Below are 27,980 nucleotides of genomic sequence, written 5' to 3'. Positions count from 1 at the left end.
GCCCAGGTGTAACGGCGTTGTTGGTGGAAGAAGGTGAGGACCAAGGTGCAGCGTGGTATGTGTCCATATTTATTAGAATAAATAACAATGTAACAAAGAGAAACGACCGAAAAACAGTTCTGGCTGGTGGAGACACAACAGAAAACAGAAAATAATCACCCATGAAACACAATAGAAAACAGGCTCCCTAAATATGGTTCTCAATCAGGGACAACGATTGACAGCTGCCTCTGATTGAGAACCACACCAGGCCAAACACAGAAATAGCAAATCATAGAAAAACTAACATAGACAACCCACCCAACTCACGCCCTGACCATACTAAAACAAAGACATAACAAAAGAACTAAGGTCAGAACGTGACACCAGGTCTCTAATCGGACTGGTGAACGGTAGCTAACAGTGTCAGCTAGAGATGATCAGCGGGAGCTTCCTGTAGGACTTTGTAGTCTTGCTTAGGTATTCTCTGTTGTTACTTAGTTGTTAATTGGCATTTCACATTTTTGAGGGCAAATTGAGGCGAATACATTGATAAAACTCACCTTGTCCGAGAGAGAATTACACAGTTATCCAAACGTCACCCCAATGCAAGCCTATACCAAACACACTTCATTTGAAGCATTTGTAAAGACGATAGGAATCATTTCCGTGTTTTACTGCGAGGTTTTATGGGTATTATGACATGTCCACTATTGTCCGGAGATACATTATGATTGGGAACAATCCTAAGCAATGCATGTATGACAAAGGAGCATGTAGTCTCAGAAAGCATGTGGTAAGGGCATATTAGAAACATTTACAGTAAGCCATTCATGTGCAGCAGAAATACACCCCGAACCCTATAATTCCCCCAAATTATGTCATCGTCAGTTGTCATTTCCATCCGCAGAGGAATCTTAACATTGTGAGGTTATAAAAAAAATATGTGTTGATTATTCTGGGCCGATGGATGGTCTCAAAGCACCACCCTGCTGACGCCACCTGAGATCAGTTAGTAACCGCCCCCGTTCATCATCACAGAGGTGGCAAACGAGACCCCAGCTGGTGTTTCGGTTTGGAAGATAACACTTGAAGAAGCCTCGACAGATAGAACCAAAGAAAACACGTCAGTTGAAACCCAGTACTGGATGAACCTTTATTACTGTCCACCATCAAAGTAGACACTCTCTGGTCTTATAGCTTGGGAAGGTGCCTATGTTCCATCTGTTAGAAGCAATGACATCCGAAATTCGGTGCTCTCCCTCATGTATCCTTGCCCCCCAACAACTTCACCTTGACCTCAAATGTTTTCTACGTATTTTAGGGAGGGGTCTTGCACTTCAAGAGACTGAGTATCTTTATTACACAGCCAATTCCGCCAATTCCCCCGTCAAGATATTGGGAGGCATTTCTTAAGGCGGTTCACCACAAAAGGCGTCATTAATATTTCAACTGGAAATGGCTGGAAGATGGTAGGGGGGTTAAAAAAAAGAACAGGAGGACCTCATTTTCATTCGGGCCTTTAAAAGATAAGAGGACGTGGAGGCTTCTGCACGGGGTCCCTTTTCATGTTTCAGACCCACTCTTACAAATACTTTTTAAAGGGGTAGAGGGGGACCCTGCTTTCAGCCAATGAGACAAGTCATTTTGAGGGCAGTAATTTTTAGCAAGCATTTTCCAAGTGCTTGTTGTCAATACTTTGGTTCTCTTGGGATAATTTCGGACTAATGGCCATGGCCCATATTTTAATAAGTAACTTTCAAAAACACCCTTATATATTGTATTTAATCATCAGTAGCCTAGAATTGTATCCCTTTATTACTCTTAATGTCATTTGTTTGTAGAAAATCTAAATGTATGACCTAAAATGATCAGCCTATAGCCAAGCCATTTTGAAAACAACTTTTTCTTAACCAGAAAGCCAGGTTAAGGAAGCCAGGTTAAACTGCAGTGGATGCCCAAAAGTGAAAAGTGAAATTGCTCCTTTGTAGCATGGATGTTTTTGTCAACAACTTACTCCTGTTGCACCCTCGACAACCACTGTGAATATTATTATTTGAACCTACTGGTCATCTATGAACATTCAAACATCTTGGCCATGTTCTGTTATAATCTCCACCCAGCACAGACAGAAGAGGACTGGCCACCACTCATAGCCTGGTTCCTCTCTAGGTTTCTTCCTAGGTTCTGGCCTTTCTAGGGAGTTTTTCCTAGCCACTGTGCTTCTACACCTGCATTGCAAGCTGTTTGTGGTTTTAGGCTGGGTTTCTGTACAACACTTTGTGACATCAGCTGATGTAAAATGGGCTTTATAAATACATTTGATTTACTCTGCTGTGTTTTAAGGCACTAGCATTGCTGTAGGTCAGGAGGAAAGGGTCATTTTGGTGACCTGAGATTTCAACACCCAGAGGTCAGTGAGATCATTAGGGCTGCAAACAGTAAGACATTGAAAGTTGAAGCATTGGTTGTTTGCTTGTTGTACAAGCATATAAATCACCATCTGTACCACTTTGCTTTACTGTAAGTCAGTACCTTATTGTCGGTTGGATTAAATCATCCCTGCTGTTTATTTTGCAAAGACACATTTGGAAATAACAACCATGTTTTATTATTCATACTGTGAAGAATGCTCCACTTCTCTCCAGACGGGACCTCTGCCAGAGAGGTTTGAGGAGTGGTGCTCATGTATAACAAAATGATACCAGAAACTTTACTCAGTATTTAACGTTGCTTCAGATTGGATTCCTCTGCATCAAAAGACACAAGAGCATTAATGAGGTCGGGCACCTATGTTCCACTAGATGTTGGAACATTGCTGCCAGGGACTTGCGTCCATTCAGCAACAAGAGCATTAGTGAGGTTGGTCACAGATGTTGGGGGTGATTAGGCCTGGCTCTGGGGGGTGTTCCAATTCATCCCAAAGGTGTTTGATGGGGTTGAGGTCAAGGCTCTGTGCAGGCCAGTCAAGTTCTTCCACACCAATCTCGACAAACCATTTCTGTATGGACCTCGCTTTGTGCACGGGGGCATTGTCATGATGAAACCGGAAAGGGCCTTCGCCAAACTGGTGCCACAACGTTGAAAGCACAAAATTGTCTAGAGTGTAATTGTTTTCTGTAGCGTTAAGATTTCCCTTCACTGGAAGTAAGGTGAAGCCGGCGGGCTTTACACCACTCCAGCCGACGCTTGGCATTGCGCGTGGTGATGTGTGCGGAAGCTCGGCCATAGAAATCCATTTCATGAAGCTCTCGATGAACAGTTCTTGTGCTGATGTTGCTTCCAGAGGCAGTTTGGAACTCGGTAGTGAGTGTTACAACCGAGGACAGATTATTTTTATGCACTACGCGCTTCCGCACTCCGCAGTCCAATTCTGTGAGCTTGAATGGCCTACCACTTCGCGGCTGAGCCGTTGTTGTTCCTAGACGTTTCCACTTCCCAATAACAGCACTTACAGTTGACCGGGGCAGCTCTAGCAGGGCATACATTTTATAAACTTGTTGGAAAGGTGGCATCCTATGACGGTGCCTCGTTGAAAGTCACTTTGTTCTTCAGCAAGGCCATTCTACTGGCAATGTTGGTCTATGGAGATTGCATGGCTGTGTGCTCGATTTTATACATCTGTCAACAACGGGTGTGGCTGAAATAGCCAAATCCACTCATTTGAAGGGGTGTCCACATACTTTTGTAGATATACTGTATCTATTCCATTATGATGTATGCAGATCTTTTGGAACAAGTTAATCTGAGTGGTTTAATTAGTGATGCTTTGTATACGTGTTGTACTGTAAACTGTTTTTTTTTTAAAGACCAATATCAGCTCAAGTTGCCATTTTAGTTTTACAAGATCTATGAACTGAGTTTGACACGTCTGAGTGTTTCAGTCGTTTGTGGGATTTTGACCAAAATATCAAGTCTCGGGTCTAGAATAGAGTCACTCTATATCACGCTGTCTTACGAATGAAGATTGAGGCACAGCACTTCATGAATATATTGGTGACAGCTAGAAGGAACAGAGGCAACGGAAGTCACCTCTTTCATGCTTTCAGTGTGCGGAAACAGATGTAGGACTATGAAATATTCACTCAAAGTCAGTTGTACTCATGAAACTTTTATAAGAAGTGTCTCCGTTTCCATCTTTCATGAAGTGCAAATTCTTTCAAAACTCTCTTGCCTTTTCACTTTCTCCAACTCACCTATTCACTGTAATCCTCCCTGTCTCCTTACTTTTTTGCAGATCGTCATTTTCTTCTCCTACTGCTCAGTTTTCCATCAGTTCGAGCCCTACACCCTGTTCCAATACTGTTAAAATGCATCCTTCCTCACTTAAAGTAATCATTGATCTGACATAATTTTAAAAATTTAACTAGGCAAGTCAGTTAAGAACAAATTCTTATATAGTCCTATTTTGTAAAAGACCAAGTCCTTATTATGGCAAGAACAGCTCAAATAAGCAAAGAGAAACGACAGTCCATCATTACTTTAAGACGTGAAGGTCAGTCAATATGGATAATTTCAAGAGCTTTGAACATTTCTTCAAGTGCAGTCACAAAAACCATCAAACGCTATGACGAAACTGACTCTCATGAGGACTGCCACAGGAATGGAAGACCCAGAGTTAGGGGATAAGTTCATTTGAGTTACCAGCCTCAGAAATTGCAGCCCAAATAAATGCTTCACAGAGTTCAAGTAACAGACACATCTCAACATCAACTGTTCAGAGGAGACTGTGTGAATAAGGCCTTCATGGTCAATTTCCTTCAAAGAAACCACTACTGAAGGACACAAAAACAAAGAAGAGACTGGCTTGTGCTAAGAAACACAAGCAAGGGACGATTTGTCCTTTGGTCTGGAGTCAAATTTGAGATGCGGTGTGGGTGAATGGATGATCTCTGCATGTGTATTTCCCACTGTAAAGCATGGAGGAGGAGGTGTGATGGTGTGGGGGTGCTTTGCTGGTGACACCATCTGGGATTATTTAGAATTCAAGGCACACTTAACCTGCATGGCTACCACAGCATTCTGCAGCGATACGCCAGCCCATCTGGTTTGCGCTTAGTTGTTTCTCAACAGGACAATGACTCAACACACCACCAGGCTGTGTAAGGGCTATTTGACCAAGAAGGAGAGTGATGGAGTGCTGCATCAGATGACCTGGCCTCCACAATTCCCCCGACCTCAACCAAATTTAGATGGTTTGGGATGAGTCGGACCGCAGAGTGAAGGAGAAGCAGTCAACAAGTGCTCAGCATATGTGGGAACTCCTTCAAGACTGTTGGAAAAGCATTCCGGGTGAAGCTGGTTGAGAGAATGCCAAGAGTGTGCAAAGCTGTCATCAAGGCAAAGAGTGGCTATTTGAAGGATCTCAAATAAAAAATATTTTTTGATTTGTTTAACAGTTTTTTAGTTACTACATTCCATATGTGTTATTTCATAGTTTTGATGTCTTCACTATTATTCTACAATGTAGAATGTAGAAATACATTTTAAAAAACTTGAATAAGTAGGTGTTCTAAAACTTTTGACCGGTGTGGTTCCCTTCTAGTTTACATAAGTAGTCACAGTCCTTTTCTATGACTCTCCAAATTGAGCTCAGGTGCATCCAATTTCCTTTGATCATCCTTGATATGTTACGACAACTTGATTGGAGTCCACTTGTGGCCAATTCAATTGTTTGGACATGATTTAAAAAGAAACACACCTGTTTATATGTGACCGAATGGCTCAAATCGATCTTATTCAGCGAAATTTGAAATTGTGTTTTTTACATTGGATAAAAGTAGAGACTCAGAGCTACAAAATGGCATATCATGCATTACAGTCGAGGAACAATAGGAAAGTAATTTTGCTTTGAAAGTTGATAAACGTGTAAACTCACTTTTAAGAAAATACCCTTTGAATGTTTTGGTGCTACTATTGGAAAGTCATTCTTTCTCTACACCCATTCAGCATCATTCACACTCTCCTAAGCTTTAGCCCCACCCATCTCTTTACTTCCAGACATCTACTTGAAAGAGAACCGCTCACTGAACATTACTCGCCCTAGCAGAGCTGGTTAGTCTGTTTTGTTATCCAGAGCGTTGGTGACTGCAACTGTGCTGTCAGATTGTCCATTTGTAAATTCTGGCCATTGAGTTGGGTTGATCCGAACATTCTGACCTCACAAAGGCAGTCAAGCACCCAAGCTAACTGGCTAACATTGGCTAGCTTGCCAGCTACTTCCTGACACATAATGAGAGAACACCTCACTCTGACCATTTTACTCACCCCAACAGAGCTGGTTAGGCTGTTTTCATGCTATTCAGAGCATTGGTGACTGTAACTATGCTGCTGTTAACAATCTAATTAAGCTTTTTTTGCCAACGTTTACTGACACCGGCCATATTCAACGGGTGTTGAGCGTTCGTAAATTCTGCGCTGTCTGGCACACTCAGACGAGAGTGCTCTGAAATCAGAGTTGATGGCCAGACTGAATTTACGCACGCACCCAAATTGGTTACTTGCATAGTGGAGTCTTTTGTTAAGTCATGTAGCTAGCTAGCTGGGTAAATAATTAACCATAATCACAACTCATGACGTTACTACCCTACATGAATCTGCAGGTAACTAACCACCCAGGTTAAATGTTAGCCAGCTAACATTAGGCTATAACTAGTGAAACAAATGGCTCTGAGATACAAATAGTAGTGAGCCAGCCAGCTAACGTTAACTAGCTAGCTCACAGTACACTTTAACTTGAAATGAAAATACTTTTAATAACGTGTCATATCTGAAAATGTAGCTAGCTAGACTATCTGGCATGTATACATGGAATGGACGCTTCTTCCTGTCATGGATGCCACGGTTGCCCTCACTTAGTTTGAAGATGCAATCTGGAGACAGGTGTTTTCTCCATCTCCTTAGCTATCATACTCTAATTCCACTGATTTCAACACTCAGTCCTTCAGAAAGTGGAGAGCAACAAGTGGAGAGCAACAAAAAGCTGTGTTAGACAGGATTACCTACACATACTGACCAGCTCACATAGACAGAAGCATGTTACATGACAGACCAATCTGAACTGATCTCTCGGCTTGTCCAGCGAACTCATTATCTCAGCCAATCATGGCTAGTGGGAAGGTTCCTGCCTTTTTCTGTTGCTAAACCAACTAGGCTCGTAATTTAACAAATGACATACAAGTTTGTTAGTGGCACATGAAACGTAACATGTTCCAGAAGGCATTTCTGCCCAAAAACGTGTTTTGATTTTTTAAAAAAGTTTACATTGAAATGGCTCTCATGTGAAGTAGTGACACACGACATGCGACTAGTTTCCTGAACCGAGTCACATATGGAAAAAGTAAAGAGATCTTAATACTTTCCGATTGTACTGTAGCTCAGTATTTGTATTGTTTATTTCATACAATCTTTTTTGCTCATCTTTAGCATGGCTGAGAGTAATTTTGGACCTGACTGTACACACCTTTGAAGTGTGTACTTAGGCAGATTGGAATTTTCCAGAAGGATCCTTAGAGGGCTGTTACCGTTAACATGTGCCTTATTTTCCTGACCCCCCGCGGAGTGGGCGGCGTTGGGTTTATTAACATATTGATTTCATGAATATGTGCATAATTACCCATGAACCCCGGTGAGCTTGGGGGATTGGAGTGGATCTGTGAGCGTGCTCAGGAGCCGTCTTGGTTTTCTCATTAGCTCGATGGAGTTGACCCGGGCCATCTTCGCCTGTTTCTCTCACTCTCTTCTTTCCCTGAAGCACTCAGCGGGGACCAAGGACACAGGACAAGGGATAATTAGCACCTGCTATCCAGACAGTCATGGTTTTGGACAGAAAGTAGAACAAAGAAAACGACAACTTGCTCACCATGTTACTTTTTTTAAGGTGGTGTTCATCCTTCTGCAGAGAGAGAGTTTCATCGAGTTTCAAAAGAGTACTGAACTTCTCCTCAAACTCCCTCTGCAAATGAACAGATGTGCTCGGGAGGCAAACCTGATTTTTCCATTCAGTTCCTATTGGAGAAACTTTCTCACGCTAAGTAATGAGAACAGTTCATAATCTAATATCCTATTCAATGTATTATTTTCAGGCAGGCAACCCAATAGAGAAACACATACTCAGAGATGAATGAACCCTCATTCCATTTAACCTCAACGTCCTGTGTGTCAAGGCTTGGTGTCTATTGGGTCATGTGACCAAATTTAACCTGAGCCCATTTCACAAAGTAATGCATTTTGGCTGAAAGGAGATGGGGGAAAGCTCTGAGCAGAGACCTTGGCAAAGGACTTTATAATCGGTGTTAGGGCAATGTGCCAGCTTCACACTCATGCCTGCTTCTTTAGTGCCAGCATACCTACCAGGGGGTCAGTAGTTCAATCTGTCAGTTTTTATTGAAGGGGTGCGATTTTGGGAAAGGTGCCTGGAGTGATAAGCTATCGGACTGGAGACTAGCCCCGATATTGCACAACACCAAAGACTCATCTACACAAACAGCAATCTACGTTTATTCCAACATGCAGTCTAGACAAGCATTTGCACAACTAAACAAAAATGAGGCCATATGTCTCCTTGACAGTGAGCAATAAGTGTCTGAAACTGTTTCAGCCTATGGAGAAACTAACTTGAACAGACTCTGGGACTTGATACTGTAAAGCTTCACTGGGAAACTTCCCACAATATTATTTCATCCCGATCTGGAATTGATTTTAAGAGGCAGCCTTGTCTTTCAAATGCCCACATGCCACTCAGTACAAGATGTGCACAGCTGTCAGTGACAGTGTGGTGGGGTTTAGAGATGAAAGTAGTAATGACCTCCCTTGTGTGTCTGGGGTGGCAGCTGGATCAAACAGCACAATTAAGACCAATCCCAGGAGGAGATGGCCTCTCTGTCTCTCAGTAGGAGTCCGTGTACTGGTTCTGGCCTGACAGAGCCTTTGTTTCCTGGCAACAGTTCCCAGGAATAGATTCAATGGGCTATGGACAAACGGTTAAGTATATGGTACTGGCAATTTAGTGATCAGATTGATGCTGCTGGCCAAATCCCAGGTGTTGTTTGTTAATCCGAAGGTAAGAATCATTTAGCCTAATTAGTTGAACACTTTCAAATATTTAGAAGACACTAACGAATTGCCTTACTGTGTCAGTAAAGATCTAAGCTAAGATGTAGGATCAAATGACCCTTCAATGACCATCATCTACTCTTATGAAGCTGGTGTGTCTGTGATGGAACTGTTGGCAGTGCCCTGAAATAGATTCCTGGGGACATGCAGGACATCCAGAGGTATTTTACCATGGTTCCACTAGCTATCATCATCCCTCCCCACTACGGGATTGATGCATATGTCAGAGCTAACTTTCCTTACAGCCTGTGAAAAATCTTCCAAATGACCAATTAGCGTTAATTGATATGTCTGGCGCATGAGAAGCTTTCCATTGTTTGAAGTGAACCTGCCAGCCACCAGACACTGATGTCTGTGTGTGTGTCTCTGTCGACGTCTTCATCTGGCAGGAGGCACAGTGTCTGGGTCTACCAGCCTTTTTACTGTGACAGTTTGTGTGGACTTTGATTAATGATGTGCTCATCCCCCCACCAGAACGTTTTGAAATCCACTATGGCAGAGTCAATAGGCGAGACAGAAGTGTGAGTCTCCATTTGGAACGGCCTCCGTTTGATTGCATGTTTATTTTCCCCCCATTATGGTTCTCCATTAGGCTCGATTTCCATTTTCCTCAGTTCTCATAAATAAATGGAGTTTGATATCTATCTGATTGCGAACAAAAGGCCATATGTGTTTTACAGTAACTAGGATTATGGAGGGGCATGCATCCGTAATATTCCAGTAAGTATATGCCAAACTCTCTGTCTTTTGTTAATGATCATATCAATAACCTACTCCTGGGCTGAGGGAATACGCCAATTCACAATGACCGCATCAACTATCAATAGTTCAATCTCCAATTTATAAATCCAACACCTGGGCCTAACTGGGTTTATATATTTAGTTCCCTTGAGGACCAACAATCAGTGGCACTCTTCGTTTTCACAGTTCGGTAGATAATTAGCAGTCTGGCATGAGATATGATTAGCTATCAGCGGGTTTGTTAAGGGAGTGAGGGACAGGACTTTAGGATACTGGTGGTTCCTGTTTCTACAGCGTTCAGTAGAAACACATCCTAGTGCTAATTGGCAAACACTGAGTAAATTGGATGGTTGAGAAGTAAATCTCGGTCGTTTCTTGTCATTCTGTGCCGTAATCGCCTGCATTTGCTACGGCTCCGTGGGGGTGATAGTTAGCGGTGCCAACGAAGCGCGTTGACGACGGCAGCCGACTGGACAACGGCAGCCGACTGTTGCACATATGCTCCATTTTCTGGAAGCACAGTGTACAATTATTACACAGTCTCTGCAACAGCAATGTTAATTTGCATGCCCATCATGCCATGGTGGGTTGTGTTTACTTCCTCTAACTGGTTTATTTTGAATGATAATTGAGAGGGCCTAAAATTCCCTCTCAGAAAAAGGCAGGAAAGTGAAAGATACCCTATAAGGTTAAATTCAGTTTCTGCATTTGGGATTTTTGTTGTGGTTGTTGTTGTAATTATAGTTTTTATTGGTTCCTTCACAGTATAACAATTGAATTACATTTGGCATTAAACAATAACTTGACAGACGTGAATTCGAAAAGCACCCAGTCCCCCAGGCCCCACTCAAAACCCGCCACGCCACATCCCCACTCCAAAACGGATCAAATAAAAAACCTTCCTCATCAATCCACATACAAAACCCTACAATGACAATGCGAAAACAGCTCCCCACACATGCCCTCACCCCGCCACCACGGGGCATCGCATGCAGACCGACGAGGTGGAAAAAACGACCTGGTCTATTCTAGAACAAGGCCGCAACTCAACAAAATGCGGAAAAAGTCAAGGGGCGTGAACAGTCCTCGAACACACCGCACACACAATAAAGATAGAAAAGGGAACAAACTTTGCATTTTTCACCCACAACCCCCCTCCCCCAGTCCCCCTCCCCATAACAACTATTACAACGACAGGACAAACTAAACAAACAAAAGACCTTACCAATACCAGTCACTATGTGTGTCTGTAGTCTATCCGGCCTTTGCATATTGTCTCTTAGAGAAAATGTCCTCAGATGTCAGAAAAGTTATCGAGTTTACAATTCATTTTATAAATCAATCTTTCATATGAAGCTGTTTCTGTCAAGGCTATCATACCATTCCTTATATGAGGGAGGGTCCTTCTCCCTCCAGGGTCTCAATAGGACTCTTTTGCCTGTGGTTAGAGCAACCTTTAGCCAGTTTAAACATGAGCTTCTCAGTCTATCAATATCCTTAGTGATATTCAGTGATAGCAAAGCAGAATTTACAGGTATTGTGACGTTTGAATTTCCCTCCCACTGATTTGATAGTCTATTCCCAGGTCTCCTGTGGCAATGATGTTTGATGTTTCATCTCTAGGTCTCATTCCTATTTTCAATGTCGGACCTATTAGCCATTTGGTCTAAGGTTGAACCATCATTTTGCACAATATATTCTGTGTTCTCAAATCTGCAATATTTTCTTAACTGTACATTTCCCATTGTATCATGTCCTGCCTACTTCTTTTTGTATCCCCTGTGGTGTCCTTCCTCCTGTTCTATTGCTTTACTTCCTTTCTGGTCCTTCCTTCCTGCCAACACCTGCAGTATATCAATCTGTCATATCCAATGATTTATATATACACTAGATGACTGACCAGGGGGCGCTGTTTTAAAGCCACCGCGCCACCATCTTGGCACTCCATTGGAAATGATGTTTTGGGCGCTATAGAAATACATTTATGAATGTATGTTTTTGCCACCTTTATTCTATTACAGACACATTAATGCACACATTTAAATAATATTGTATGAGCTAAATATTTTTTTTTAAATGAAAGAATAGATTAAAATAAATGTTACTGTACCACTACATCAACAAAAATACTTAAATACATGTAATTTTGTCCTTGAAACATTTATTTGAAATAGTGTAGAATTCCATTCATTCACATGGAGGACTGCTTATTGTGAGGTCATAACCCCAATATAATATTCACAAACCATTTTACACTGGACATTTTGTTATTCAAATGATGACAGTGAGCTTTAAATGAGCCATCATTTCCATATTTACATAAAATATTTCCCTCAAGCCCGGCATGATATTAGAGTTTACGAGCTGTAACTCCAGTGAGATGTATCTTCTAATAATCCTAATTATCTACATTAATGACAGTTTATAGCTGGAACCCAATGACACAATCAAGAACTGACCTCGTTGTGCTTGAGGGCTCTAGATTGAGTGATGGAGCTGTGTCTGACGGGCCAGCAGCACACTGGAACCAAGGAATATTCCCTGCGGTTTTCCTTTCAATCTTATCTGTCAGAATCGGGCTTTGTCATTTAACACTTTTTTTTTTCTTCATGTGTAGGCGTCTGTGTTAAATATATGTGCGCGGGTTTTTGTTTGTTTGTGTGTGTGTTTGTGTGTGTGATGCTAATGAAGTCGTTTGACAGGGGGTGGCTTCACGCGGAGTGGAAGCCTGCCCTTGTGTGCAATGTGGTGCTGATATAAACCTCTCTAGGCCTTGCCACCCTTGCCAGATGGCCATGCTCTGCCAGTCTGTCTGCCAGCACCCACCCACTGTCTGCCAGTGCTGAGATAGGTGTAGACCCAGGTGATCACCAGCAGAGACTGGCTCCACATGAACTATGCCATCGTTGGCGGATGCCAGTTTTCCACTGTGGGACCGATGCAGAGCCTGGCACAATGGTGCCATTTTGACCGAGCTCCTTTGTTTGTTCCTCTTTGTGTTTCCATTACAATGATTGGCTCTGGGACCAAGGGGCGGGGATGTAGTTGACACTCGTTTTCCAGGCAATTCACATCTGAAGTCATGGCGATAGTATCAGTGCCTGTGTGATTCACAAGGTCTCTGCTGAAATGTTATTATGTAAGGAGCAGAAGGGGGCAAACTAGGAACATTGGAACTAGACTTTTGACTGAGCTTTTCTGAGAATTGAATACCTTGTTCCGGGTCTACACTACATGTGGAGGAACCCTTCAACGGCACTTACCTGGAGTGAAATGGATAAGCAAAAGGCTAGTCAACAAGCATATGCAGACTTATCCATTACACCAGCATACTGCAAACCTAGTCAAACCTTGTACTATATACCATACAATGATTAAGCATATTTTTTTTTCATTTATTTGACAAAAACACAATACAACCACACGTGGATACAATGCATTTAAAATCATATTTCCATTGTTGTCCTTTTGTATTGTCCGGCAGGCAGCTTAAGGCTTCGCTGATAGTGATATACTGTATAGACTGTAATCCAGAATAGATTATAAATACACGAACACAAAATATATGAACAAGATTATAACATGAAACAAAATACACTAGTCATCAATATGGAGGAAACAGACGAGTAAACGTATATCAATCCCATTGTACTTGCTCCCTGATGACATGTGGGACGTGTTTTGAGAAGGTCACTGACCACGTTGACCTTTCTGTTCCCTCAAATGCTGTTCCACCTCCCACACAACTACTAATACGATTTCTTCAGTAGGACATGGAAGTCTGATATAAAAGCTAACCATATCAACCAGCCTGGCAACGAGTACTCTCCTCTCCGGCCTCACCGGCCAGCTCAAATCTAATGTAGTGGAAATTGACATTGATGTAATAGAATAGGACTCATTCTCCTGAATGGAATCTAAATATATTTTTCAATAATGACCAATATCATGTCCCAGAGTGCAACACTGAATCATCATTCCACGTCTATGTGGAGGTGACCCGGGAGAAGAAAGCAGAATGTATTTAGCAACATGGGAAATAAATCCCTTTCATAGCACTTCCGCAAAGAATTTGACTATTTCTCAGCCTCTCCTATTACGTGGCTCCCGCTAGTGCTCTTAAGTCAGAGGTCAGCATAGACCCCAGATAGATCTTGATTTGGAGAATAACAGTTCATTAGGGAAGAGAGATGTGGCAAAGGGCACAGAAAATGGCTGGAGATTGTGGCTGCCAATTAGTGACTGTGATGCTCTGAGAACTGCACATTAAGCTGATCATACTCCGGCTTAAGTCGCATTCGGAATTCATCATTATCGTCGAGGACATAAATGTCACATTTCCTTCGAACCACAAGGAAATGAATGAAAGAAATGAGGCAGTGTAGTAGTGTGATGAAACAGCCTTGGGGAATTATATGAAAAATATGTTTGAAATCTATATCCAGTATTTTATAGATCAGGTGCTGAGTCAGCTCTACATGTGTATGGTTGAGTCCTCTTGATTAGCACCATAAATTGTTTAAGGGTTCGTTAAATTGTTTAAGATCATTGCCTCTGATTACATGCGGGATTTGTTGAAGCACACATATTGATTTAAACGGATAGAAGTAGGTTTTAATCTGTGCCTTTAGGCACGTTTGACATATTTTGAAATACTGTTCATATATTGATGGGATGGAGCAGGAACCATGTTAATTTGATGAACAATTGAATTATCGTGTCTTTTAGCAAAAAAAATGACCCTTGCAGTCGAGTCATGACCCCTTGTGCGAATGCACTTGTCATCTTTGCCTCTTTAGAAGCACAATGATTTCAGTGGGCCTTTATTGAAGAAATATTGCATTATACAATGTAGGAAAAAGTTTGGATTGGCGGTAAAACACCTACACCTGAAAAACATCACTGACTGGGAACTCTTGAAATAAAACTTGTTCCAAAGATGCATGTAAAATATTGATTGTCAAGGAAATGCTAACAATGTGATGACATTAATATGCGTGCGATTAACCCTGACTAGAGGACACATCCTTCCCAAAGACTTGTCATGACAATGGCTGATCAACGTCACTACAGCATGTTTCATTCGATGTCTGGTAACAATCACATCATTTAATTCAGCTTAATTGGGGTTGATCGTGGATCGCAGCATAATTACCTTGATGTGTTTACATTGAACACATTAACAATGCCAGTGTGCATTATGGGGCTTTTGAAAAACAGATACTTAATATTGCTCCACATTCGCTACGGTGGAAACGTCTCTTTCAGGGAAGCCAAGCCTTTGTGTCGTACACTCAAACAGAAGGAATATCTTTTGAAGATTGCAGTTTAAAGAATTCCTGCCAAAGCAGCAAGACTTTGGCTCCTCATAAGACACCTCCATATGTGGTTTTAATGTATGAATCATCACTTTGCATTTTGGGATGTTTGCCATTTGCAGCATAACAAAGCTTCAGTACATTGTCGAGGAGCGGAGCAACGCAATTTGTTTTTGTAGTACTTCGAGGACATTCAGATGACGTTATGAAGACCGTTTTAATGGTTTGTGTCGACTCCCTATAGAAAGACTGGGCAGGTTACTGTACATAGTGCCCTAGTGGCAGGTTACAATAGGACTTTTTTTCTATCTTGGTTTTTCTTTATGGTTTGAGTGCAGGGTAATTTTCAATTTAGTTACTCAGTTTTGGCACAAGCCATCTACTGCTTCTTGCCTTGTCACAGACTTCCTTCCCTTTGCTCTTCCAAAATAGGTCCCAGGCATACTTTCCGTCCTCCAGTGAAGGAAGGAGAAACCTCCCGATTTGTTTGCAATTGATGCCATAACCAGCCCGTCTGGAATAGCAGGTTACTAAGCACTGGTGTTGAATTTATCAAATGTTTCCCCCAACTTGTCGTTCAACTGAAGCAAATTGGATTCAAGGGGTTTGATAACGTCCCAGACCTGAGATGAAAAAGTCCCCCTGGCATCCTCAGTGGGGGATCTGGGAAAAAGCACTTCAGTTTTGACCTGCCTTTCTTCATCAAAACTTTGTCCTCTTTTTCTCCCTACAAACTTTGCTTCTGATGTTCCTTGGTCAGAGGATATCGAACAAACAGATATGGAAAACTCATATGACATATGAGTTTAAATGTTTTCAGAGGAAGTGCAAAACCTTAATTTGATCAACGGGACTAATTTGAAAACAGAAAACGTGGTTCAATGTGCCAATTGGATTCCATCTCTACTTCCTTTTACAGTTTTTTTGGATTGCTTACACACTAAAATGAAAAGTAGTACACTATAAGCAAAACTTACACTCAAGAAGCAAAACATCAGCCCATATTTGCACAACTATAAGCACATTGTCAACCTCACACTTGTTGCAAAACACTAAACACACTTAACATACATTACACACACAAATCTATCATGAAGTCACGTTCTTGCAATACCAAAGCACTGACTGTCAGATTACCACACCGTCCAACCAAGTAGTTCAACACAGTCATCAGGTGTGCAAACACTCGTTTGCTTAATTGTAGACACGCCAATCAGGTGTATAAGCACTATAAAAAAGCAGCAGGTGAGTTCATCGGTCTTCAAGCACAATGGAAAGAGTCAGAGAAAGAGTAAGACGAGGAGGACGACGACAAGGAGAACGAGGAGGACGAGGAGAACGAGGAGGACGAGGAGGAGGACGAGGAGAACGGGGAGGATGAGGAGGAGGACGATGAGAATGAGGAGGACGAGGAGGAGAACGAGGAGGACGAGGAGGAGGACGAGAAGGAGGAGGAAGGGGAAGAAGAGGAAGACAAGAAGGTGCTCAAAGAGGACCGAATCTGACAAATGAGATCCGCGCAACACTGGTTGACCATTTTGTCAACCATGGCCTGACGCTGAGGGAGGCTGGACTGCGAGTACAGCCAAATCTAAGCAGGTATACAGGGGCAAGTGTGATGAGAACATTTAGACTGGAAAATAGGTATTGTAAAAATATCATCATATCAAAAACATCTGCACGGTTTCAGTAACTGCTTACAGTACTGTATTCTATGCACTATCTGCACTTCGATTTTCCTGTGAAATTACTGTACTATTGTATACTGTTTCTTTTCTACATAGGATTGAGGGTCAGGGACGACAAGGGGGAAGGCCTCCTATGTTCACAAAACAGCAAGAGAGGGAGATAGTAAACATGGTTTTGGCCAACAATGCTATAACACTCAAGCAGCTCCAAGCTAACATTGTCAATAACCACGCCATTTTCAACGATATCCATCAGGTCTCAACATCAATACTGGCACGCATCCTAAAAAAACAAACAAATGAAGCAAATTTATCGAGTGCCTTTCGAGCGCAATTCCGAAAGGGTGAAACGACTGCGGCATGATTATGCAGAGGTATGTATTCACTTTAGCAGTGTGATCTTGCATACTGTCTCATAATCTTTTACTGTACTGTAATATGTATACTAGATCTACACTGAACTACACAGTTTTGCCTGACACTGTTTTTCAGAGAGTTTTACGAATGGATGGAGAGGAGATCCAGCATGAGTTCATTTACGTAGATGAGGCTGGGTTCAACCTGACGAGAACACGAAGGAGGGGAAGAAACATCATTGGCCACAGGGCTATAGTCAATGTCCCAGGGCAACGTGGGGGTAATATAACACTCTGTGCAGCCATTACACAGAATGGGGTCCTCCACCGCCATGCCCATATGGGCCCTTACAACACAGCACTCATACTTACATTCTTGGAGCAATTGCACAACATAACAGCAGCAAATCAAATCGATCATATGCAATACATTGTTGTCTGGGACAATGTGTCTTTCCACCCCTCTGCTCTGGTTCAGAACTGGTTTCAGCAACATCCACATTTCACCGTCCTATATCTTCCACCATACTCTCCATTCCTCAACCCTATAGAATAGTTTTTCTCGGCATGGCGGTGGAAGGTATATGATCTCCGTCTCCAGGCTGAGGTACCCCTCATCCAAGCCATGGAGGAGGCCTGTGACCAGATGGAGGTAGCAGCAATGCAAGGATGGATTCGTCATTCAATACGTTTCTTTCCAAGGTGTCTTGCTAATGACAACATTGCCTGCAATGTTGATGAAATTCTCGGGCCAGATCCAACTAGGCGAAGAGATAATGTCTAGTTATTTTTTTTTTAACTTATACGTAACAATACGTAAAGTGACGTTTGGTTACAGTATTACAGTTTTTCTCAGTCGCTTTGGTGCATTTCTTAGATCAAAAGGGCACTTCTTGATACTACTTGTACAAATTCCAAATCATCTAGTCACTTGTGCACATCATTAAAGCAATTTCTTATTCCTTTGAACAAATTGCAATTGATAATGTACAAGTGTCAGCTTTTTTCCACATTATCAATGGCTCATGTCATGTTGATCAAAATATAGTAGATGGTTCTCTGTTGAATAGTCTTACCCCTCAAAACATCTAGGCATTAGTTCCTTGCATAAGCCATTACATGCAAAATTGTTGAACTATTTGTCATAAACTGTCAAGCATAGTTTTACACATTTCTATTAGACCTTTTGTACAAAAACGTGACTTGATGAATCGTGCAGGTGAAATTGACCCTCACTCATGAAGGAATGTAAAGTGTTAGTTCAACCAACAATCAACCAGTTGTCTAAATTGCTCAAATGTGCATCTCATGAAGAATCAATTGGCAAGCATATATAGACAGACCACAACCCAGAGTTTCCTGTGTTTGTTTCTAATTTAGTTTTTTTTCCTTGGTGCCCCTTGGGTTGTCCAGTCTCTTTCAATCAATAACCCACATACAGTAATATGTAAATAGTACTGTTGAAATTGATATATGCCATAGAAGTGCAGCCTTGTGCATTTTCAATACAGTAACTGTCATCCAAACTGTAGCCTAAGTTTACATCAGGTAATACTGTCAAAGTACACAGTTACATTGACAACATGCCTAAACATTTTGACGACCTTGTTCGTGAACAATGACTCAATGACTTATCATTCTGATGACACTGACATGATCATTGGCATGAATATTTACTTTTGAGAGATGTACTAAGGATTTTTAGTGACTGACTAGCTTTAGAAACATATCTATTGTATATTGCAGTTTGTACAAATTGTTCTGAGAAATGCACTTGTTATTTTGCACATGTTAGGGATGATGTGAAAAATGCACCAAAGCGACTGAGAAAAACTGTATGAATCTCCATGTCAACATTTTGGCCGTGTTGAGAAATACATGAGTTTCTTCAGTCCGCAACATTGGTCTTGTGTAGTGTTTGGTGAATTTACATTATATTTGTACTTTGTTGATAGTAGCCTACTCTAATCATAGGGAAGTAGAAGTGCTAAAAGTGTTTTAGGTTTATCACAGCATCGTGCAAACAAAGTATAGTAATGTGAAATGTGTGTTTCTTATGGTAACAAAGTGTGATTTAAAAAAAAGGAGTGTATAGTTTTTACAAGAGTGTTTAATTTTGCAAAGGATCTGTAGTGTTTTGCTAATTGGGTGTGTGGTTGTGCTAATTGTGTTTTGAAAACACGGGCCCTGTTTTGAAAATAGTGCTTAAGCAATCAAAAAAAAACTGTAATAGCTGGTCCCTCTGTGAAGGATGGGATTCAAAAGTGTTGATCCAATGGATCAACTGAGTAGATGTTGAAATAGCGTCTTAAAAAACTTTAGATTTCACCTTGAAATGACTGCCACATACAGTATATTAATAATATTGTGTTTTTGGAAAGAGAGAGAGAGAGAGACGGACAGGCTTACCCAGCAGCACTGGTGTTTATTGAAGTCAGTAGTGGCATTTCTACAATATGCTGCTCAGGCGTTACAGAGAGAGAGAGACGGACAGGCTTACCCAGCAGCACTGGTGTTTATTGAAGTCAGCAGTGGCATTTCTACAATATGCTGCTCAGGCGTTACAGAGAGAGAGAGACGGACAGGCTTACCCAGCAGCACTGGTGTTTATTGAAGTCAGCAGTGGCATTTCTACAATATGCTGCTCAGGCGTTACATTACTAAATGATGTATTCACTTCAGGAGGCAGAACTTAATTGTATTCCTATGCAAATGTTGTTTAGGAAGTATGCCTAGACTGCATTTATTTTTGGGATGCCGGATACCTGGAAAAATTGCATTTAATATTTTATCAACAGCCACAGGGCTGGGGACACTGGATTGCATTCTGTGCATAAAGCTCGTCTGAATGGACTCAACTGAAAGCAATATCATCTCAAATGCATTGCTTTGTCAGATATAATGTGACAACAGGATATTGCTTTGCACTTTTTCTTGCTGTACCAAATTCCATTTAGGTTTGTTTGTGTGTGTGTGTGTGTGTGTGTGTGTGTGTGTGTGTGTGTGTGTGTGTGTGTGTGTGTGTGTGTGTGTGTGTGTGTGTGTGTGTGTGTGTGTGTGTGTGTGTGTGTGTGTGTGTGTGTGTGTGTGTGTGTGTGTGTGTGTGTGTCCTCCACAATATGATTGGTTCTCGTTTGGCAGTGTAAATAAAAGTCTGTCCAACATGTTTTCACTGTGATTGAGACAGCCATCTTGGGAAACATGGACACTGTAATCCATTATATTTTAGACTCAAACCTATCTACTGATGTTCTTTCCTTCTTTTGGTTAATTTGGGGATCATTGACCCTCAGATTAGTTGCTAGAAGTTGTCTTTCAGTGTACAGCTGGCTTTGAGTTGCCTAGCTTTACCACTGTCATTGGCAAATATCATTTGAAGTCAGGTCAGGGCAAATTCATGTTGTTCTTCATGCTGAAATTCCGGACGTTGTTTGATACATAGAATTAGGGATTAGAATATTAGAATGGACTAAAGGTCAGCCATTTTTGTCAGAGAGTTGGTCAACCATCGTTTGCCAGTGCTGTGATAAGATATTGTGTTAAATAATGATCTGCACTGTATGTTTGCTAGCTAGCCATCCAGTTTTAGAGGAATTATTCCATTCATTCTTCAAATTAACTGCCAATATGCCAACATTCCATTCAAACAATGCAGTCAACCCACAGCCAGACATCGGCTGAAATCAGTTGATGACAGGACAGGACAAGCTGTAAATGCAACAAGTACTGATATAGTATCATATAATAGCACTCACAGCTTTCCAAGAATACACAAATAGAGAAGTATAGTTTTCTTTACATACACTGAGTATATAAAACATTATGAACATCGGCTCGTTCCATGACATAGACTGACCAGGTGAATCCAGGTGAAAGCTATGATCCCTTATTGATGTCACTTGTTAAATCCACTTCAATCAGTGTGGATGACGGGGAGGAGACAGGTTAAAGAAGGATTTTTAAGCCTTGAGACAAATGAAGCATGGATTGCGTATGTGTGCTATTGATAGGGTGAATGGGCAAGACAAAATATTGAATTGCCTTTGAACGGGGTATGGTAGTAGGTGCCAGGCTGCTGTTTTTTTTACGCTCAACATTTTCCGGTTTGCATCAAGAATGGTCCACCACCCAAAGGACATCCAGCCAACAAGCTTTGGAGTGAACATGGACCAGCATCCCTGTGTAATGCCTTCGACACCTTGAAGAGTCCATGCTCAAACAAATTGAGGCTGTTCTGAGGGAAACTCAAATGAGGAAGGTGTTCAAAAACAATGTAATACTCAGTGTATATATAACCTGTATAAACTGTATTATAATTATATTATTTTAGGTTTACAATCATTTTAGGTTTACAATAATTCTATTACATAATTTCTGATATATCATAGGCCGTACTTTTATTTTCCTGCATAAATCAAATCTGGATTATGCCTCTACTGCCATTCATTCCAATTAGACTGGTTTGGATTTCTCCCTGACCGATATGGGTGGGGTGGGTAACTTTGGTTCCAGCCCTGCACTGAGGCACCTGATTCAGCTGATTAGGATCCGGTGTGATAGAGCTGGGCTAGAATAAAAGTTTGCATACCATTAACTCTCCAGGAGTATGATTGGCCACCCCCGAGGTAGCCTGTGAATATTCCAAAATGAATCATAGTTCCCTTTCCCCTCTCTGACTCCACCCTTATTCAAGCTGGCATGGAGAGAAGGCCAAACGTCTGCCTCATAACACAGCAGACACAAGCTCCAGGGCATTAGCCTTGGCGCTAATGCGACAGTGTGCACGGGAAATCAAACTCCACAGCCGTTAGTTCCCAGGGGGCCCTGCACCTCCATTGTAAGCCACAACACACACTGGCACGCTAACAAGCCCTCAAACCACAGGCAGGGTAATAGCACCATAAAAAAAAGGCCATCTTTATTTATTTTCCCAATTGTTTTTGGTGGTGTTTAGAATATTACAGTCCTCCGGAGCTCCCTCGTATTATGTTCCTTTTTACACTTCCTGTAAAATAGAAAATAAATATTTTATTTGGTTTAAATGAAATTCAGCACTTTCCATCTACTGGGAAATTACCGGGGATCTGAGGTGCGGTGAGAGAAGGGGCTATGTGTGTGTGGTTAAGAGGCCGTTAGAGTCCAGTTCATAGTGACAAAGTTAAAGGAGAAAAAGAGAGCAACACAACATGGAATTACTTTTTTAATTGAATAGTTGCAGGCCTCAAGGCCATTGTTGTTGGCTTTCCAATTGCTTCAGAGGGAGATTTGATCAATACGGATACATTGCATAGCCTAAATATATTCAAACTGTTAGATCAATAGATTTGGCCATGTTTACAAAGATTGTGCCAAGTTTGTAAAGACTTCCAAGCAACAATTATCTCTGTCTTGTGTATAGAAATTAATCATGAAGCTAAAAGTGCCCCTGGGAGAATTATTTTATAAAGACTAATATATGTATGTACTATATCAAAATCAATATTTTAGCTAATTAATTCCATGTCTACTGCAGAAATAGTTGATTCTATAATTACTAAGGTTATATTTAATAATTATTACATTTTGTAGAAACAACATATAGAATATGTTATCAGCTGGTTTTTAGGCCTCAGATTGAGTCCCGTCGTGGGGTTCTTTGTGGATCTGTTTAATTAAAAGTTTCATTTCCTTAATCAATTCCCCCTTAATATGTTTGTATTGATTGACATGTGCTATGTATAGGACCGACCTTCTGCTAGTATCCATCACAGTGGCCATTTAAGGAGCCAGTGTTCCCCGTAATTAATCAAAACATAATTACACTGGAAACTTCTCATGTAATGTCTCCAACCCATTTAGTTTCAAACCATGTTGGCATTCCCTTGACAGTATAATTGACCACAACAAATAGAAAGTCATGTTCACTTTGTCAGTTTCATCACTCATGTCTTGGCAAATGTTTAATTACAATTCTTATACTAGAGCACAACAGCCATGATTATGGCCCCGTTTGGCCAACTCGGTTTCAAATGAGACGTTTGCTATTGTAGGTGCAACTTTTTCACAGTAAGTACACGTGTAATTGTATAGCCTACTCACTCACAAATGAATTGCTCATGTAATTCAAAATGGCTAAATTGCGTTCATACGGTAATGTTAGCAACACTATTAACTCGGCATCATCACTGATAATACATTTATAGCATGATGGTAATAATCCTAATCTTAATATACACCAATTTGCAGTGTTCGTCAAATGCTAAAATCAAAGATACACAACCTCCAAAATAATTGTATTTCCTACTTTAGAGCTAATTGGCACTTTAAGGTGATGGAAGGAACATTTAAAGTCATCTCTTCAAATTGGTACCCATAGCTTTCTATTGTGAGGGTAGCGCTGCACAATGCATCCACTTTAAAAGGGTCAGACTTGAAGACATGACCGCCACATGTTTAATCTCTTTGAAACGTCAAAAGATATTAGCTCTGAAGAAACCACATCCTCATCTGCATCACATCCTCTTCACAATGGTTTGAGGAAGAAATATATCTTCTTTTTTTTAAATGCAAAGGAAATGGTTGGACATGGGGAACATATAACTTCTCTTTCACTTCTCATGTGATAAACACAGAAGACCTTGGCCTTATCGGTCGTTCTTGGGCTCTCAGATTCTTATAGAATCTAGTATAGGGTTTTGTTTCCATGACAGGAGCAGCTAGACACACTAACTACCAGTCAGTTGTGCGACTAGTACTCGGTTACATGTTAAATAATGAAATAATTGAATTCGAGGACAAAGACTGACTCACCCTGTTGAGAGTGAGAATGACCTCAGTCTCACCCTGGAGGGCTTGAGTCTTCACATGATGTGAATTATTGACAAGTCTGGTTACAAATGTACAGTTGAAAGTCAAAGTGAGTGTTTTTAGCCCTTTAAAAGACACCCCCTTCTCAGTTGAATAATGGTACGGTAAGACTGCCTGAATCTGAAGGAAATCTTGAGGCGTCTGAGATTAGTTATGTGCTTGATATTCTTTTCATAACAGAATTCCAGCCTTGGGGGACATACTGAATGTGTCTATGTGTGAATGGATGACTCATTCCCAGTGGCTTAAATGTCCTTTGTTCTTTCAGGCCTCCAAGGCGTCAATTAAACGTAAATATCATCTCTGAAACACGAAACTGAATGAAATGAATCCTGGCGGAACATTTTTCCACGTCATGTTTATTTCACATCACTTACAGTAATACAGGGTGGCATATAAATGATGATTTAAGGCTGCCATGAGATGCGTAGACAGAGGACAGAAACTAGATTTTCAAACAAAAATGGAAATGTATTTTATAGGGTATGACTTCCTATTTCAGCCTTTGAGGTTCCCCATAATGAAGCTAATCCAAGTCCAGTTCCTATCTCCTTAAAGGTTATTAGTGAAAAGAAGTGAAGGCCTTTGCAGACTAAACGATTTTAGCCATCTTATATCACGATTTTGCCATCCCACACAAAATGTCCACGTCGTGGGCAAATTCTTAGGTCGTAAACGACGGTCGAATGTCTAGGCTTGTTCAGTATGACAGGTTCTAGGTCTGCCGATTAGGTACCACTACGTCTTGGCTCGTTCAGTGTGACAGGTTCTAGGTCTGCCGATTAGGTACCACTACGTCTTGGCTTGTTCAGTATGACAGGTTCTAGGTCTGCCGATTAGGTGCCACTACGTCTTGGCTCGTTCAGTGTGACAGGTTCTAGGTCTGCCGATTAGGTACCACTACGTCTTGGCTCGTTCAGTGTGACAGGTTCTAGGTCTGCCGATTAGGTACCACTACGTCTTGGCTCGTTCAGTGTGACAGGTTCTAGGTCTGCCGATTAGGTGCCACTACGTCTTGGCTCGTTCAGTATGACAGGTTCTAGGTCTGCCGATTAGGTGCCACTACGTCTTGGCTCGTTCAGTGTGACAGGTTCTAGGTCTGCCGATTAGGTACCACTACGTCTTGGCTCGTTCAGTGTGACAGGTTCTAGGTCTGCCGATCAGGTACCACTACGTCTTGGCTCGTTCAGTGTGACAGGTTCTAGGTCTGCCGATTAGGTACCACTACGTCTTGGCTCGTTCAGTGTGACAGGTTCTAGGTCTGCCGATTAGGTGCCACTACGTCTTGGCTCGTTCAGTGTGACAGGTTCTAGGTCTGCCGATTAGGTACCACTACGTCTTGGCTCGTTCAGTGTGACAGGTTCTAGGTCTGCCGATTAGGTACCACTACGTCTTGGCTCGTTCAGTGTGACAGGTTCTAGGTCTGCCGATTAGGTACCACTACGTCTTGGCTCGTTCAGTGTGACAGGTTCTAGGTCTGCCGATTAGGTACCACTACGTGTGGTCGTAGGCTCCGACAAAGTTCTAGCAGTGTCACCATTTAACACCGCTGGTGTTACTAGACAACCCCGTTGACTGACTAATAGGAACACGCCCGGCACTAAGTATGCAAACAATGACACAATTATTGTGAATAATCAGATTAATATAATAGTTTGATTTAAACATTTAGATGCTGTGCAAGAAGAACGCTTTCCCTAACAATCTTGTTCATATGACCCATCTGAAATCAGGCTACCTGATGGGATTTTGATAAATACACAAAATTGCCAATCAAAATGAACATTCTACCACAGAGACCGTGTTATTTCGGGGAAGCCTATTTGATTCTGAGTTCGGGCGAATAACTATTTCTAAGATGCATTTCTTTCAGTTTTTCTGAACTCACTTCACTCGTGCATAAGCATAGAGTGAGACTTGCGCTGCTGGCACGTGTGCAGATCAAATACACCGTTGCAGATCAAATACACCGATGCAGATCAAATACACCGCTGCAGATCAAATACACCGCTGCAGATCAAATACACCGCTGCAGATCAAATACACCGCTGCAGATCAAATACACCGCTGCAGATCAAATACACCGCTGCAGATCAAATACACAGCTGCAGATCAAATACACCACTGCAGATCAAATACACCGCTGCAGATCAAATACACCGCTGCAGATCAAATACACCGCTGCAGATCAAATACACAGCTGCAGATCAAATACACCGCTGCAGATCAAATACACCGCTGCAGATCAAATACACCGCTGCAGATCAAATACACAGCTGCAGATCAAATACACCACTGCGGATCAAATACACCGCTGCAGTTGACGAAGCCTACGTTGGCTGACGTAGCCTCGCAAGCCAATCGCAGAATGTGATGACAGAACTGAAGCCGAAGCAAATCCTAGAATCTGGCCAGGTTGATATTAGGATTTTAATTTGGTGACAACGCGCAGTGTGACGTGATCATCGTAAGAATACGACTAAAGGTCTGCAAAGACCTTTAGTAGACGATAGTTACTCCTCCTCATCATGACCTATACCTTTAGCAAAGTACAGGAGACCTGCATCTGTTTCCACACTTAAAAACAATCTGCAGTCCAGTCTGCATCCTACTCCACCAGTCCAGTCTGCATCCTACTCCACCAGTCCAGTCTGCATCCTACTCCACCAGTCCAGTCTGCATCCTACTCCACCAGTCCAGTCTGCATCCTACTCCACCAGTCCAGTCTGCATCCTACTCCACCAGTCCAGTCTGCATCCTACTCCACCAGTCCAGTCTGCATCCTACTTCACAGTAACATACTCTTTCCACTGAGCCTTTTACATCAGCTCGATTGACAGTGGGAGGCTGCCGACTATCCATTGCTAGTGAGTCTCTATTGCTCTCTGGTAGAGAAAATGGAGGGAGATCCCAGCCAGAGGTCTGAGTTGGAAGCACAGGTGCGACATGAGGCCTTGTGTATGTAAGGACTGATTGGATATGGGCTCTGCATTGTTACACTTGAAGAGGAATTCTACAGAAAAGACGGGTGTTATTGAAAGCGTCCAATGGACATCAGGTGGCATTGCTCTAATGAAATCACCCGTGTCCTGGCATTCTTCTTTTGGTTTATTCTCTCCCTCTCCGGTGGTCAGTGAGAATGCAAGTCTGATTTCTCATAAAAGTAGGTCTTATTGATTTTCCTTTACTGGCCTACGCCTGCTACCAGGTACAATGTGAATGTAAGTCAAAGTTATTAGTCGGCGACTCGTCTCTCTTGCCTGACTACCCATCCACATTGCTCCAGCCAAACACATACTGACCATTCTGATTGGGCCAAGAAACCGATGGGTTGCGCCAGAGCCAACACACAAAAATCACTCGTCGCGTCATTGGCTTGATACCCTGATTGGTTCGAGACTGTCCAATCGCTGATGAACTTGTTTTGTACAATGGCCCTCCTTTTAGAGTCAGTACAAATGACTTTTAGGATGGCGGTTTGATACTATGGAGTGATCAATAGAGCAGCGGAATTACATTCAGGGTGAGTCATCAGGCAATATTCTCCCAGACCAAGAGAAGAAATAACTGCTGGATGTAGTCCTGCACTGTGTTACTGTTGCAATCTCTTGAGAGCTAGTGCCATTTGAAAATTGCAACTGGAGATTGACCAGGGTTGATGTTACCATATTCATAGTCACTGAATGAGTAAATAAGTCTTGATTCATTCATTATGATATGATCTAATGTGCATATCAACATGACCTTACCAACGTTTGGTATTACATGTTCTGTGTCATTTCTACCAAAAGTTAAAGGCCAGGATTGGTGCCATTTTAAATGGAGTTTTCTTATATCCTTCCATTTTGTCAGTGAGGCTTTGCGATATTGCTGACAAATAGCTTTTGAGGTTGAAGGGCACAATATGCGCCCATGAAACGTGATAACCGGTAAATACT

This window comes from Oncorhynchus nerka, linkage group LG4 (genome assembly GCF_034236695.1).
Source record: "Oncorhynchus nerka isolate Pitt River linkage group LG4, Oner_Uvic_2.0, whole genome shotgun sequence".
Taxonomy (NCBI): domain Eukaryota; kingdom Metazoa; phylum Chordata; class Actinopteri; order Salmoniformes; family Salmonidae; genus Oncorhynchus; species Oncorhynchus nerka.
The sequence above is the reverse complement of the archived record's forward strand: the minus strand, read 5'-3'. Positions refer to the sequence as shown.